Source organism: Solanum stenotomum, chromosome 11 (assembly GCF_019186545.1).
Source record: "Solanum stenotomum isolate F172 chromosome 11, ASM1918654v1, whole genome shotgun sequence".
NCBI classification, from domain to species: domain Eukaryota; kingdom Viridiplantae; phylum Streptophyta; class Magnoliopsida; order Solanales; family Solanaceae; genus Solanum; species Solanum stenotomum.
This window is the reverse complement of record NC_064292.1, coordinates 9,242,998-9,258,015: the sequence shown is the minus strand read 5'-3', so window position 1 is coordinate 9,258,015 and position 15,018 is coordinate 9,242,998. Positions and strand designations below refer to the sequence as shown.

At 27.7% G+C, this 15,018-nt stretch overlaps 1 protein-coding gene across 1 annotated transcript in view; it reads left to right on the top strand.

Annotated features, from left to right (window-relative positions):
* LOC125843977 (uncharacterized) overlaps nt 1-15,018 on the top strand; it is a 621,631-nt gene that overhangs the window by 189,140 nt on the left and 417,473 nt on the right. The gene's annotated exons all lie outside the window — the stretch shown is intronic.

Below are 15,018 nucleotides of genomic sequence, written 5' to 3'. Positions count from 1 at the left end.
TTCTCCTTAATGAAATGATTTATAGCCACACAAATATCTGTCACTTATTTTAAACCACAAATTTCAAAAGTATTTCTTTGTTTCTTCGATTATTGCATACCGATGTTGTTTTGTGATTCTATTAGGTAGTTTTTCCTACCGTTTTTGATGAGTTGTTATCTTCGACCAAAATGAATGGATGAAGTCAAGTCGTATTGTCAGTGACAAAGTAATTACCCTTTTTATTTCTTTGCATCTTTATCTACTTGTACTTTTAGTGTTCCGTTGTGTACATATTATACTACATTGTAGTTTTCAATAAATTTCTACTTGCTTCTTTTACGGTTCATATTATTGCTTTTTTGTCTGATATTTATATTCAATACAATGAAGTCTAATTATAACGATTTGTTAGTCATACTGATTTTGCTAGGATATTACCTTACAATTTCAATTAAACAAGGCGCACAATTTGTTAGGTAAAGTTTCATTTTATAACATTCTATTTAGATTTTTTTTTATCAATTTAATCTATTTCCAACTGAGAAATATTTTTATCCTAAGATGAGTGGTGTGATATTTCAGGTTCAAATTTTATCATAGGCAACAACCAATAGGTGATTTAGTTTCTTTTGCTAAAATTGTGATGAAAAGAGTTACTCAAATAACAATACCAATAAAATAATCAAGATAATAACACTATTATCATAAAATTTTAAAAAGAAATGAAAAAGTATTTAAAATATTTTATTGGATGAAGATTTTAAAAAAATCGAGATGATAACACGATATATGTAAATATAATTTTCTCGTAAGCGAGCCCCGATCCTTCTTCTTCGCCATTACCAACAATGATTATGTAACAAAAGTTGTTGAAGCTGCTACTTGCAATGTTTTTACGTTGGATAACTCAAGGTGTTGTAAGGGTTATGTTACCAAATCACAAGACTTAAGTTATTCTTGTAAATATCCAGCGGAGTTTGACAAAATTCTCGTTTGTATGATAGTATATAAAATTGCATATTATTGGATATGAGTGTAAATATCGCTTAAAATTTTGTATAATATTATATATTGAGAATAAAATATTGTGTATCAAGTTATTCAATATTGAAATAATTTCAAAAAAGTATTATTACCTAATTTACATTGCAAAAATATAACACAAAACTTGCATTATGAATCTTTAGCCTAAAACATAATCAAGTATACAATATTATACATCAGGTATACAAAAATATTTAAAAAAACTCTTATATTTTCTTTTTCACAAAAATGTTTAAAAACTTGATATACAATATTATACAACAAATATATAATATTATACAAAATTATAAGAGACATTTATACACTCATATACAATATATTATTATACATTGTTATACCTCATTTTATCCGGATCAAAATAGTGTACAACATTTTGGTGATTTCCAAATTAATAACTAATTTAAGAAGTCACCACCTAGTTACTACGGTGAATTAGGGCAGCTAAAGCGATTAAAGTTATTGACTAAAGTTAACTCTATTTTAAGGTCTACTAAACATGAGATTCTAGGTAAGAGTTCAATTAATCTAAAGGAAGGGGTAAGACATTCTTTAAGATCCATTAAAAATGGTTAATCGGTTGAACTTAAATTAATTAATTAGGCTAAGGTGAAAGATGAGAAAATTATTTGTAAAAGCTAAGTTTTAAAACCTTTAGAACGTATAATCGAAAGGATATTTCTTGTGAAAAATTATATTGTTAGAAACGTACAAAAAGTGAAGTAGATTTTGTAAACATAAAACTTCTTTATTGGGAAAACAAATGATGTCGAGATGAGCTGCATTTTGGATAAGTCAAATTGGCTGAATTAATTGAGAAGAATTGCACTTTGTTTGGGCTATTATTAGGCCAAATTTTGGGTTGCGTTTTGTATATCCAAATTGGCTAAATTGTTGAAATATTGTGGGCCTTTTCCTTTTCAAATTAATTCTTTTGATCTTCTAACTTAATAACTAGTATAATATACATTATATTAAAAGTTTAGAAAGTAAGAAACTTGAAATAAAGTAACGACAATAAGTAATAGTAATGATGTTGATAATAAATGTAATTTTAAAATAGTGAAAATAGTAAAATGATGATGATAATCATAAAAAATAATAAAGGTTACAATAATAGTAATAAACAAAAATAGTAATGAATTATAAAGTATTCGACTTATTAATAATTTAGAAGCTCAACGAAATAAATTAGAAGAAAAGAAGGACAAAATTGGGTGTCAACTAGGGGTGTACATGACCGGGTTGGTTCGGGATTTTCAAATATCAAACCAAATCATTTGTGTAAAATTTTTAAATTTATAAACCAAACCAAACTAATAAACTTCGGATTTTTCAACCTCGGGTTGGTTCGGGTTTTTCAAATATCAAACCAAACCATTGTGTCGAATTTTTAAATTTATAAATCAAACNCAACGAAATAAATTAGAAGAAAAGAAGGACAAAATTGGGTGTCAACTAGGGGTGTACATGACCGGGTTGGTTCGGGATTTTCAAATATCAAACCAAATCATTTGTGTAAAATTTTTAAATTTATAAACCAAACCAAACTAATAAACTTCGGATTTTTCAACCTCGGGTTGGTTCGGGTTTTTCAAATATCAAACCAAACCATTGTGTCGAATTTTTAAATTTATAAATCAAACCAAACAAATAAACCTCAGATTTTTTCAGATTTTTCGGTAAAGTTTGCATACAAACATATAATTAAGTTGTGCTCCAAATATTTCTTTAGTCCAATCAAAATACAATTATCTAAGGTGTTTCTTAAAAAAATAACACAAAATATGAGATTAGTACTGATGACACAAAAATATTCAATAAAGAATAATAATGAAATCATCATATAAAATAAATATTGCAAAGTCATAATGAAAATTATGATAATTAAAAAGTACTAAATCATGCTAAAATAAGTTTAATAAGTATTAGTTACATTACTAAATATTTAAGGAAAATTAAAATTAGATTATGCATTTTAATTGCCTAAACCAATGTAAAACTAAAGAATACATATTCAATATTATTGTCATTCTTAGTGTTAAATTGATTTTCTTTTTGCATTAGTATTAATTTGATTTTGATTTAAGTTTTATTATAATTATCAACATCTATGAACTATAATCTTTATTGGACCATTCCGAATTCTAAGTTTCAAACTTGAAATAATATATTAAAAGATAAAAACTATGAAATAGTATAAGAAATATTTTAAAATTATATCAAAGTAAATATTTTTATGTATAAAATAAAATTTTAAAATTACATATATAATGTTGGGTTAGTTTGGTCTCGGATTTTTTTTTTTGTTAAAACCAAACCAACCAAAATATAGTCGGGTTTTTATTCCCAATACCAAACCAAGTCAAACCAAACCACTAGTCGGATTTTTTTTCCGGGTTGACTCGATTTGTGATTTGATTCGGTTTTCGGTTCGATTTTGTACACTCCTAGTGTCAACATATATCATTATACAAAAAAATTGAACTCGTCTTCTCCCTTGAATCTAAGCACTAGATTCATCAAAAACATTTTAAAACTACACCAAATCAACTAAGAATTTGGATTTAGGCTTCTCAATACATAATCAATCTTTTGCAATAATCCTACTCAGAACAAAGCTTATTTATGGAAATTTAATTTTTAAAACTTCGAGTTACAACAATGACAACCTATAAAGTTATTGCACTAATTGAGAACTTCCAAAAGTCTTAAATTTTCTATAGATTCAGAAATTGAACCCTTTAGTTCTCCATTGAGTTAGAGAACATCAACTACAAATTTGATATTTTGCTAGTGAAATAGTTATGTACTGCAAGGTTATGTGCTACCAATTTCTTCATGATGAAAAAGGAAGAAATTGGTGTGATTGAGTTGTTGGGCTAATATTGAAAAATAAGATTTCCTTTAATTTATGTAGATATTTAGACAAATTAGTTAGGTAAAAAACTAGAAAGTAAAACCTGAGCCAACTTTGGTAGGATTGTTATCCAAGTGATAGAGAGCAATGTCGGAGGCAAGATTTCTATTAAGGGTGTTAAGAAAATAAGTAAGCACATTAATAGTATTCACATATAAATGGATCGAATCAAATATAAGCAACTAAATAAAATTCAACTCTATATCAACACGAAAAATAAAACATATAGACAGAGCTGGTTCTTGCCTTTGTAAAATAAGGCTTATGCCTAATTTGGGGGCCCCAAATTATTATCAAGAATATATTATGTGTTAAATTTTTATAGAAAAAATTGATTAATTATGATAAAAAAATATATTATTTTACACACTTTAACATCTTTTATACTTTGTTAAAAATAAGAATCAATAGTGAAAAGTGTTGAACAAAGTGAATTACAAATTCTTTTTTTTTTTTTTTTAAATTTTAGTTTCAAATATTACAACAAGCATATTAAAATGGTGTATATCAAGTCATCAACTTCTTGAATCAGATTCTATGGTTCTTATAACTCATATCTTTATTTAGTATTTGTCAACTTATTACTTATAAAATTATGTTTACAATTCATATAATAATTGTCTCACTGAAATGGTGTTTTTCAATGTTGAGTTGATAAAATCTTACCTAAAATCAATAACTGAAAAAACAATACTAAATCTAATAATTTCCATCTAAATAGTGTAAGAAAAATAAATTTTGAATAAATATGTATACGAAGTTGTTTATATTTTAGGCCTCAAATTAAAATTTTGCTTTAGGCCCCCAATTACGTTGAGCCGCTCCTGCATATAGAAAGTTAAAAAATCATATTACGATTTTTTTTCTAGCCCTGTTGAGTATGGAAACAATGAAACTGAGGCTAGGGAAAAGAATAGGCAACATCAGCAAACTAAACTATGAGGTTACTACCCGGACTTAAACTCACGAAGTTGAGGAGTTTTGGCAAAATCGTGAACCACTTTACCACTAAACCAAGCCTTTGACTTATGCTGAGGGGGTTCATCTCTTAGGTATATAACAGTATATCACTAAATCGATCTTATATATATAATGTAATTTTCCGATGAAGAGGGTTCAGATGAACCCTTGGGTTTCATATAGTTCCGTCCCTGAATTAGAGAGTGTAATTATCTCATAAATATTTTTATAAAAAAGATATATGAAAGTTTTGTATATTATTATATACCAGGGTAAATTATTATATATCGAATTGTGTTTTAGACAAAAAAAATTATAATGTAAGTTTTAAGGTACATTAATTATTACCACATAAATTAGGTAATTGTACTTTTATGAAGTATTTCCTTTTCTAAATTTACTTTGACAAGTAAAGTTGAATAGTCCCACATGCATAAAATAAAGTCTCTATCTGTTATGAGATAGCAAAGTCTTTGACTATATTAACAAAAATATAGAGCCACACACATATATATATATATATATATATATATAATAAACTGCTTACTATTCCAAAACAAAGGATCTGCTGACTTAAAACACCATTCATCTTCAACAATATTAAATCTAAGTTGTTTGGACTCGAGTATAGGTGTCTGAAACGGATGCAGATCTATAAATTGGATCCTTTATAATTTGAATTTTAAGATTTTTGAGTGTGAGTTCAATTAAAAATAATTTGAATACATGATAAGAAATCACTTAGGAGATTGGATAGAAGGATTTGCATGTATGATAAAAGTGGACAGTGCTTATCATGCTGAACTGTTAGCCCTATTGCATGACCTGATTCTTGCAAAAGAGAAAAAATTTAAGCATATTCTGGTATTACTAAACTCTCTAAATAATGACAACACTCTATACTCACACATTAGAAACAAATTTTATATTGTTGAAGCATCTCCTTCTTGTATTACAAATGTTCTCGAAAGGGATGCAAATGAAACTGCTTTGAATTACAATGCTTATGAAGAGTAGAACAAAGAAACTTGGGAGTGGTTGAGATGGAAGTTGTTGGGAATACAATTAACTAATAAAAATATGGTCTCTAACAACTTAAGCTTTAAGATGAGATGATCACATGTACACTTTAACATGGTATTAGAGCAAACAGTGGTCCTGTGATCGAATCCCACCGTCACCCATATCAAAAAGAATTTACACATGCTTGATCGTCTATGAAAAAAAATCAGGCCCGCACATGAGGGGTCGTGTTGTGAATATAATTAACTAATAAGAATGTGTTCTCTCTAACTGCTTAAACTTTTAGATGAGATGGTCAGATACTTTTAACAAACATACGTATGGTTGCATATTGAATCAGTTCCATACTCCTTCTTTCAATAATGGTTCATCATGCTCTAGTAAATCTGATAGTTGCTTCATATGTCTTGATACGATGAATCTTCTATTTGAAGTAATGTCTTAATTCTTTGATACATTTCTTGACCCAATTATAATTTATACCACCATATTTGAATGGTGTAAGAATTGTAATGATTAAATCAAATTTACTTGTTATAATTGATCATTCTTGCTTCNTCTATTTTCTCCTTAATGAAATGATTTATAGCCACACAAACATCTATCACTTATTTTAAACCACAAATTTCAAAAGTATTTCTTTGTTTCTTCGATTATTGCATACCGATGTTGTTTTGTGATTCTATTAGGTAGTTTTTCCTACCATTTTTGATGAGTTGTTATCTTCGACCAAAATGAATGGATGAAGTCAAGTCGTTTTGTCAGTGACAAAGTAATTACCCTTTTTATTTCTTTGCATCTTTATATGCTTGTACTTTTAGTGTTCCGTTGTGTACATATTATACTACATTGTAGTTTTCAATAAATTTCTACTTGCTTCTTTTACGGTTCATATTATTGCTTTTTTGACTGATATTTATATTCAATACAATGAAGTCTAATCATAACGATTTGTTAGTCATACTGATTTTGCTAGGATATTACCTTACAGTTTCAATTAAACAAGGCGCACGATTTGTTAGGTAAAGTTTCATTTTATAACATTCTATTTAGATTTTTTTTTTTTATCAATTTAATCTATTTCCAACTGAGAAATATTTTTATCCTAAGATGAGTGGTGTGATATTTCAGGTTCAAATTTTATCATAGGCAACAACCAATAGGTGATTTAGTTTCTTTTGCTAAAATTGTGATGAAAAGAGTTACTCAAATAACAATACCAATAAAATAATCAAGATAATAACACTATTATCATAAAATTTTAAAAAGAAATGAAAAAGTATTTAAAATATTTTATTGGATGAAGATTTTTAAAAATCGAGATGATAACACCACATATGTAAATATAATTTTCTCGTAAGCGAGCCTCGATCCTTCTTCTTCACCATTACCAACAATGATTATGTAACAAAAGTTGTTGAAGCTGCTACTTGCAATGTTTTCACGTTGGATAACTCAAGGTGTTGTAAGGGTTATGTTACCAAATCACAAGAATTAAGGATATTCTTGTAAATATCCAACGGAGTTTGATGAAATTCTCGTTTGTATGATAGTGTATAAAATTGCATATTATTGGATATGAGTATAAGTATCGCTTAAAATTTTGTATAATATTATATATTGAGTATAAAATATTGTGTATCAAGTTATTCAATATTGAAATAATTTCAAAAAAGTATTATTACCTAATTTGCATTAAAAAAATATAACAAAAAACTTGCATTACGAATCTTTATCCTAAAACATAATCAAGTATACAATATTATACATCAGGTATACAAAAATATTAAAAAAACTTATATTTTCTTTTTCACAAAAATGTTTAAAAACTTGATATACAATATTATACAACAAATATNCAAATCACAAGACTTAAGTTATTCTTGTAAATATCCAGCGGAGTTTGACGAAATTCTCATTTGTATGATAGTGTATAAAATTGCATATTATTGGATTTGAGTGTAAATATCACTTAAAATTTTGTATAATATTATATATTGAGTATAAAATATTGTGTATCAAGTTATTCAATATTGACATTATTTCAAAAAAGTATAATTACATAATTTACATTGCAAAAATATAACACAAAACTTGCATTACGAATCTTTATCCTAAAACATAATCAAGTATACAATATTATACATCAGGTATACAAAAATATAAAAAAACTCTTATATTTTTTTTTTCACAAAAATGTTTAAAAACTTGATATATAATATTATACAACAAATATATACTATTATACAAAATTGTAAGAGAGATTTATACACTCATATACAATAATATACAATATATTGTTATACATTGTTATACCCCATTTTATCTGGGTCAAAATAGTGTACAACATTTTGGTGATTTTCAACTTAATAACTAATTTAAGAAGTCACCACCTAATTATTACGGTGAATTAGGGTACCTAAAACGATTAAAGTTAGTGTCTAAAGTTAACTCCATTTTAAGGTCTACTAAACATGATATTCTAGGTAAGGGTTCAATTAAACTAAAGGAAGGGGAAAGACATCCTTTAAGATCCATAATCTTAAATTAATTAATTAGGCTAAGGTGAAAGATGAGGAAATTATTTGTAAAAGCTACGTTTTAAAACCTTTAGAATCTATAATCGAAAGGATATTTCTTGTGAAAAATTATATTGTTAGAAACGTATAAAAAGAAGTAGATTTTGTAAACATAAAACTTCTTTATTGGGAAAACAAATGATGCCGAGATGAGCTGCATTTTGGATATAGCCAAATTGGCTGAATTAATTGAGAAGAATTGCACTTTGTTTGGGCTATTATTAGGCCAAATTTTGGGTTGCGTTTTGTATATCCAAATTGGCTGAATTGTTGAAATATTGTGGGCCTTTTCCTCTTCAAATTAATTCTTTTGAGCTTCTAACTTAATAACTAGTATAATATTCATTATATTAAAAGTTTAGAAAGTAAGAAACTTGAAATAAAGTAACGACAATAAATAATAGTAATGATGTTGATAAAAAATGTAAATTTAAAATAGTGAAAATAGTAAAATGATGATGATAATCATAAAAAATAATAAAGGTTACAATAATAGTAATAAACAAAAATAGTAATGAATTATAAAGTATTCGACTTATTAATAATTTAGAAGCTCAACGAAATAAATTAGAAGAAAAGAAGGATAAAATTGGGTGTCAACTAGGGGTGTACATGATCGGGTTGGTTCGGGATTTTCAAATATCAAACCAAACCATTTGTGTAAAATTTTTAAATTTATAAACCAAACTAATAAACTTCGGATTTTTTCGGGTTTTTCAACCTCGGGTTGGTTCGGGTCTTTCAAATATCAAATCAAACCATTGTGTCGAATTTTTAAATTTATAAATCAAACCAAACTAATAAACCTCGGATTTTTTCAGATTTTTAGATTTTTTCGGTAAAGTTTGCATACAAACATATAATTAAGTTGTGCTCCAAATATTATTTTAGTCCAATCAAAATACAATTATCTAAGGTGTTTCTTAAAAAAATAACACAAAATATGAGATTAGTATTGATGACACAAAAATATTCAATAAAGAATAATAATGAAATCATCATATAAAATAAATATTGCAAAGTCATAATGAAAATTATGATAATTTAAAAGTACTAAATCATGCTAAAATAAGTTTAATAAGTACTATTAGTTACATTACTAAATATTTAAGGAAAATTAAAATTAGATTATGTATTTTAATTGCCTAAACCAATGTAAAACTAAAGAACACATATTCAATATTATTGTCATTCTTAGTGTTGAATTGATTTTCTTTTTGCATTAGTATTAATTTGATTTTGATTTAAGTTTTATTATAATTATCAACATCTATGAACTATAANTGTTGAAATATTGTGGGCCTTTTCCTCTTCAAATTAATTCTTTTGAGCTTCTAACTTAATAACTAGTACTCCATAATATACATTATGTTAAAAGTTTAGAAAGTAAGAAACTTGAAATAAAGTAACGACAATAAGTAATAGTAATGATGTTGATAAAAAATGTAATTTTAAAAGGGAAAATGCATAAGTACCCCCAACCCCAGAGACATACCTAACCTTTACTAAGGTCCTATTACCCCCCCGAACTTAATTTATCTATAATATTCTACCCCTTTTCGGCCTACGTGACACTATCCTTGAAAATTTTGTCAACATGCGTTGGGCCCACAAGATAGTGTCACGTAGGCCAAAAAGGGGTAGAATATTACAGACAAAATAAGTTCGGGGGGTAATAGGACCTTAGTAAAGGTTAGGTGTGTCTTTGGGATTTCGGGCATAGGCTAGGGGGTACTTATGCATTTTCCCATAGTGAAAATAATAAAATGATGATAATCATAAAAAATAATAAAGGTTACAATAATAGTAATAAACAAAAATAGTAATGAATTATAAAGTATTCGACTTATTAGTAATTTAGAAGCTCAACGAAATAAATTAGAAGAAAAGAGGGACAAAATTGGGTGTCAACATACATCATTATACAAAAAAATTGAACTCGTCTTCTCCCTTGAATCTAAGCACCAGATTCATCAAAAACATTTTAAAAACTACACCAAATCACCTAAGAATTTGGATTTAGGCTTCTCAATACATAATCAATCTTTTGCAATAATCCTACTCAAAACAAAGCTTATTTGTGGAAATTTAATTTTTAAAACTTCGAGTTACAACAATGACAACCTATAAAGTTATTGCACAAATTGAGAACTTCCAAAAGTTTTAAATTTTCTAGAGATTCAGAAATTGAACCCTTTAGTTCTCCATGGAGTTAGAGAACAGCAACTACAAATTTGACTTTTTGCTAGTGAAATAATTATATACTGCAAGGTTATATGCTACCAATTTCTTCATGAAAAGGGAAGAAATTGGTGTGATTGAGTTGTTGGGCTAATATTGAAAAATAAGTTTTCATTTAATTTATGTAAAACCTGAGCCAACTTTGGTAGGATTGTTATCATAGAGAGCAATGGCGGAGACAGGATTTTCATCAAAAAAATAAGTAAGCACATTAATAGTATTCACATATAAACGGATCAAATCAAATATAAGCAACTAAATAAGATTCAAATTTATATCAACACGAAAAATAAAACAGAAGTTAAAAAATCATATTACGATTTTTTTTTCTAGCCCTGTTGAGTATGGAAACAATGAAACTGAGGCTAGGGAAAAGAATAGGCAACATCAGCAAACTGTAATATGAAAAAAAGAGGTTGCTACACGGACTTAAACTCATGAAGTTGAGGAGTTTTGTCAAAATCGTGAACCCACTTTACCACTAAACTAAGCCTTTGACTTATGCTGAGGGGGTTCATCATTTGGTATATAACCATATATCACTAAATCGATCTTATATATACAATGTAATTTTTTGATGAAGGGGATTCAGATGAACCCCTGGGTTCCATGTAGCTCCGCCCCTGAATTAGAGAGTGTAATTATCTCATAAATATTTGTATAAAAAAAAATATGAAAGTTTTGTATATTGTTATATACCGAAGGTAAATTATTATATATCGAATTGTGTTTTAGACAAAAAAAAATTATAATGTAAGTTTTTAGGTACATTAATTACTACCATATAACTTAGGTAATTGTAATTTTATGAAGTATTTCCTTTTCTAAATTTACTTTGACAAGTAAAGCTGAATAGTCCCACATGCATAAAATAAAGTCTCTCTGTTATGAGAATAGCAAAGTCTTTGACTATATTAACAAAAATGTACAGTCACACATACATATACATACGTATAATAAACTGCTTACTATTCCAAAACAAAGGAGCTGCTGACTTAAAACATCAGTCATCATTCAACAATATTAAACCTAAGTTTGTTTGGACTCGAGTATAGGTGTCTGAAACGGATGCAGATCTAAAATTTGATCCTTTATAATTTGAATTTTAAGATTTAAGAGTGTGAGTTCAATTAAAAATAATTTAAATATATAAGAAATCACTCAGGAGATTGGATAGACTGATTTGCATGTAAGATCAAAGTGAACAATGCTTACCATCAGAGGCGAATCTAGGATTTTTCGAATATGGGTGCACCAAGAAAAATGTATTAAGTGGAATTGATCCTTAGTCCTCAAAGTCAAAAGCTCAACATTTAACCATGTGGACCAACTAGACTTTTTATAGTACGGGTGCAAGAATATAATATTATACAAATGTTAGAAAATATATACATAAAATATCTAATTTTACGAGGAGACCACGGGTTCGGGTGCCCTATTTTTTGCACCTAAATTTGCCACTGCTTACCATGTTGATCTGTTAGCCCTATTGCATGGCCTGGCCTGACTCTTGCAAAAGAGAAAAAATTTAAGCATATTCTGGTGTGAACGGACTCACTGATATTACTAAACTCTCTAAATAATGACAACACATATTTGTGTTGATGGCAGGTTTTGATCGAGCATTTGGGAGTATGGATGCACTTTAATTATGAATAAAATCCTTCCGTTCTAAGCAAAAAATAAAATAAAAATCGACGGTGAATTACAATGCTTATGAAGAGTAGAACAAAGAAATTTGGGAGTGGTTGAGATGAAAGTTGTTGAGAATACAATTAACTAATAAAAATATGTTCTCTAACAACTTAAGTTTTAAGATGAGATGGTCACATGTACATTTTAACATGGTATTAGAGCAAACAGTGGTCCTGTGATTGAATCTCACCGTCACCCATATCAAAAAGAATTTCCACATGCTTGATCATCTATGAAAAAAAATCAGGCCCGCACGTGAAGGGTCGTGTTGTGAATATAATTAACTAATAAAAATGTGTTCTCTCTAACTGCTTAAACTTTTAGATGAGATGGTCAGATACTTTTAACAAACATACGTATGGTTGCATATTGAATCAGTTCCATACTCCTTCTTTCAATAATGGTTCATCATGCTCTAGTAAATCTGATAGTTGCTTCATATGTCTTGATACGATGAATCTTCTATTTGAAGTAATGTCTTAATTCTTTGATACATTTCTTGACCCAATTATAATTTATACCACCATATTTGAATGGTGTAAGAATTGTAATGATTAAATCAAATTTACTTGTTATAATTGATCATTCTTGCTTCATAATCTTAAGCTACTTTAATCCTCTTGATAGTTTTTCTTGTGCTTTTGTGGTGATATATATACATCTAGTTTTTTAATGCAATTTTGGTTTCTAATAGATAATATGTAATAAAGACATTTGCTATAAATGATGCCAAAAATTTGAACTCCCCTTAGATTTTCCTTTTTTGATTTTGAAAAATAATAATCTCTTTCCATTATAAATATTCACTCAATATCTTTTTCTTTTTTTTACAGTTAACAAGTCTTCATCCACGTACAATCTTCACAATTTTTTTAGATGTAATGCATATTTTGGCTTCTTTTCAACTCACAATTGTAATAGGTATCACATATATGTTATAACTATAGTTTGCATAATTGCGTTCCATAACAAATTTTAAGTTTGCTATGGAGCTTTTGATTTGTATAATTCTCTAGAAACATCCAATTTTATACAAATTGTTCAGTTTTGTATAAATTCATTTATACATTGTAATTGTATAATAAGATTTGTATTTGTATAATTATAAGTGTATAGCTAGGACGAAAATATATGTATTTGTATTTGTATATACACTTTTCTCTCGCTTTATACAAACACAAACACATTTTATACCGAAATGTATAAAATGACTAATTGTATACCGAAAATGGCTAATTGTATATCGAATCAAATGGCAAAAAAAGGGAATGTTTGTTGTGAATTACAATTAAAATAAACTATGGCTATAACATTTAATTTGAATTAATAATTTGCTATTTCATACAATTTTCCCTATTCAAAATTGGACTTTAATCTTGAACATCTTTTTTCTTCAATAAGATATCTTTTTTTCAAAATAACAATTGTTCTTCCCATTATTAATTTCTCTGAACTCTTCTGCAGGCTTGTATACATATGAACCCTTATTTAAGCAATCCAAGAGAGTTTCAAGATCCTCTTTATTTTACCTTAGATCTTGATTTGAATGTAATCACATCAGTCTTTTAAATTTTCAACTTGTATCACTCTGAATAGGGAATCTTTTGTGAACTCGATGTTAGGACTGAAGCAATTAGGTATCATACAGAAGCCAATAAAGCAAACCTCGAAAAACCATGAGTAAGAAGACAAACAAGAAATATATCAAAAGACACAAAAATTTTAACGTGGTTCGGTCAATCGATCTACATCCACAAAGGATATGAACAATCCACTCTATAAATATAAGAGTACAAAATATAGAGAGAAACAACCTCAATCAATTCACTCAAAATACATCAGAGGTTCACACAAATAACATATCACTTGTGTCCCATAAATTCTTATCCTAGCCAAAACTTTCAAAGCCCCTAGAACTACATTGTGAATGTTGATTAAGTTAGAAGCAACAAACCTCTATTTATAGAGTCCTAAACCTTTTGATTTGGATAAATTATTTTCTTTCATATTTTCTCTTGTAGTTCCATCTTATTACTCGTAATATCTTCTTTTCCATATTTGTTTAGATCTTCCCCAAATTCTTCTTCATCATATAAATTTGTCCCAAAAATAAATTCACCACAAATAGTTTTTTTTTATTATATTGTTTTGATTTGTTATCATTAAAATTAGGGAAAAAAGTCTGAAATATATTCGAACTTTGGCTGAAATTGTTGTTACGTTACCGAACTTTGAAAAGGACCTTTTACCCTCTTGCACTATTTAATAGTGTATTTTAAAGGTATATATGTGCCCACGTGGACATCATAAATATTGCATAATTATAAATAGTAATGTGTCCACGTGGGCACATATATACTTTTAAAATACAGTATTAAATAGTGCAAGGGTAAAAGGTCCTCCATAAAGTTTGGTATCGTAACAACAATTTCTGTCAAAGTTGGAGTATTTTTCAGACATTTTCCCTTAATTTTAATGATACCAAAACAATATATAGCTATATATATAGGAACTTTCACATATATCCACTCAAAAATAGCCTAATTCCACTCTATAGTTATAGTTTGATAATTACAA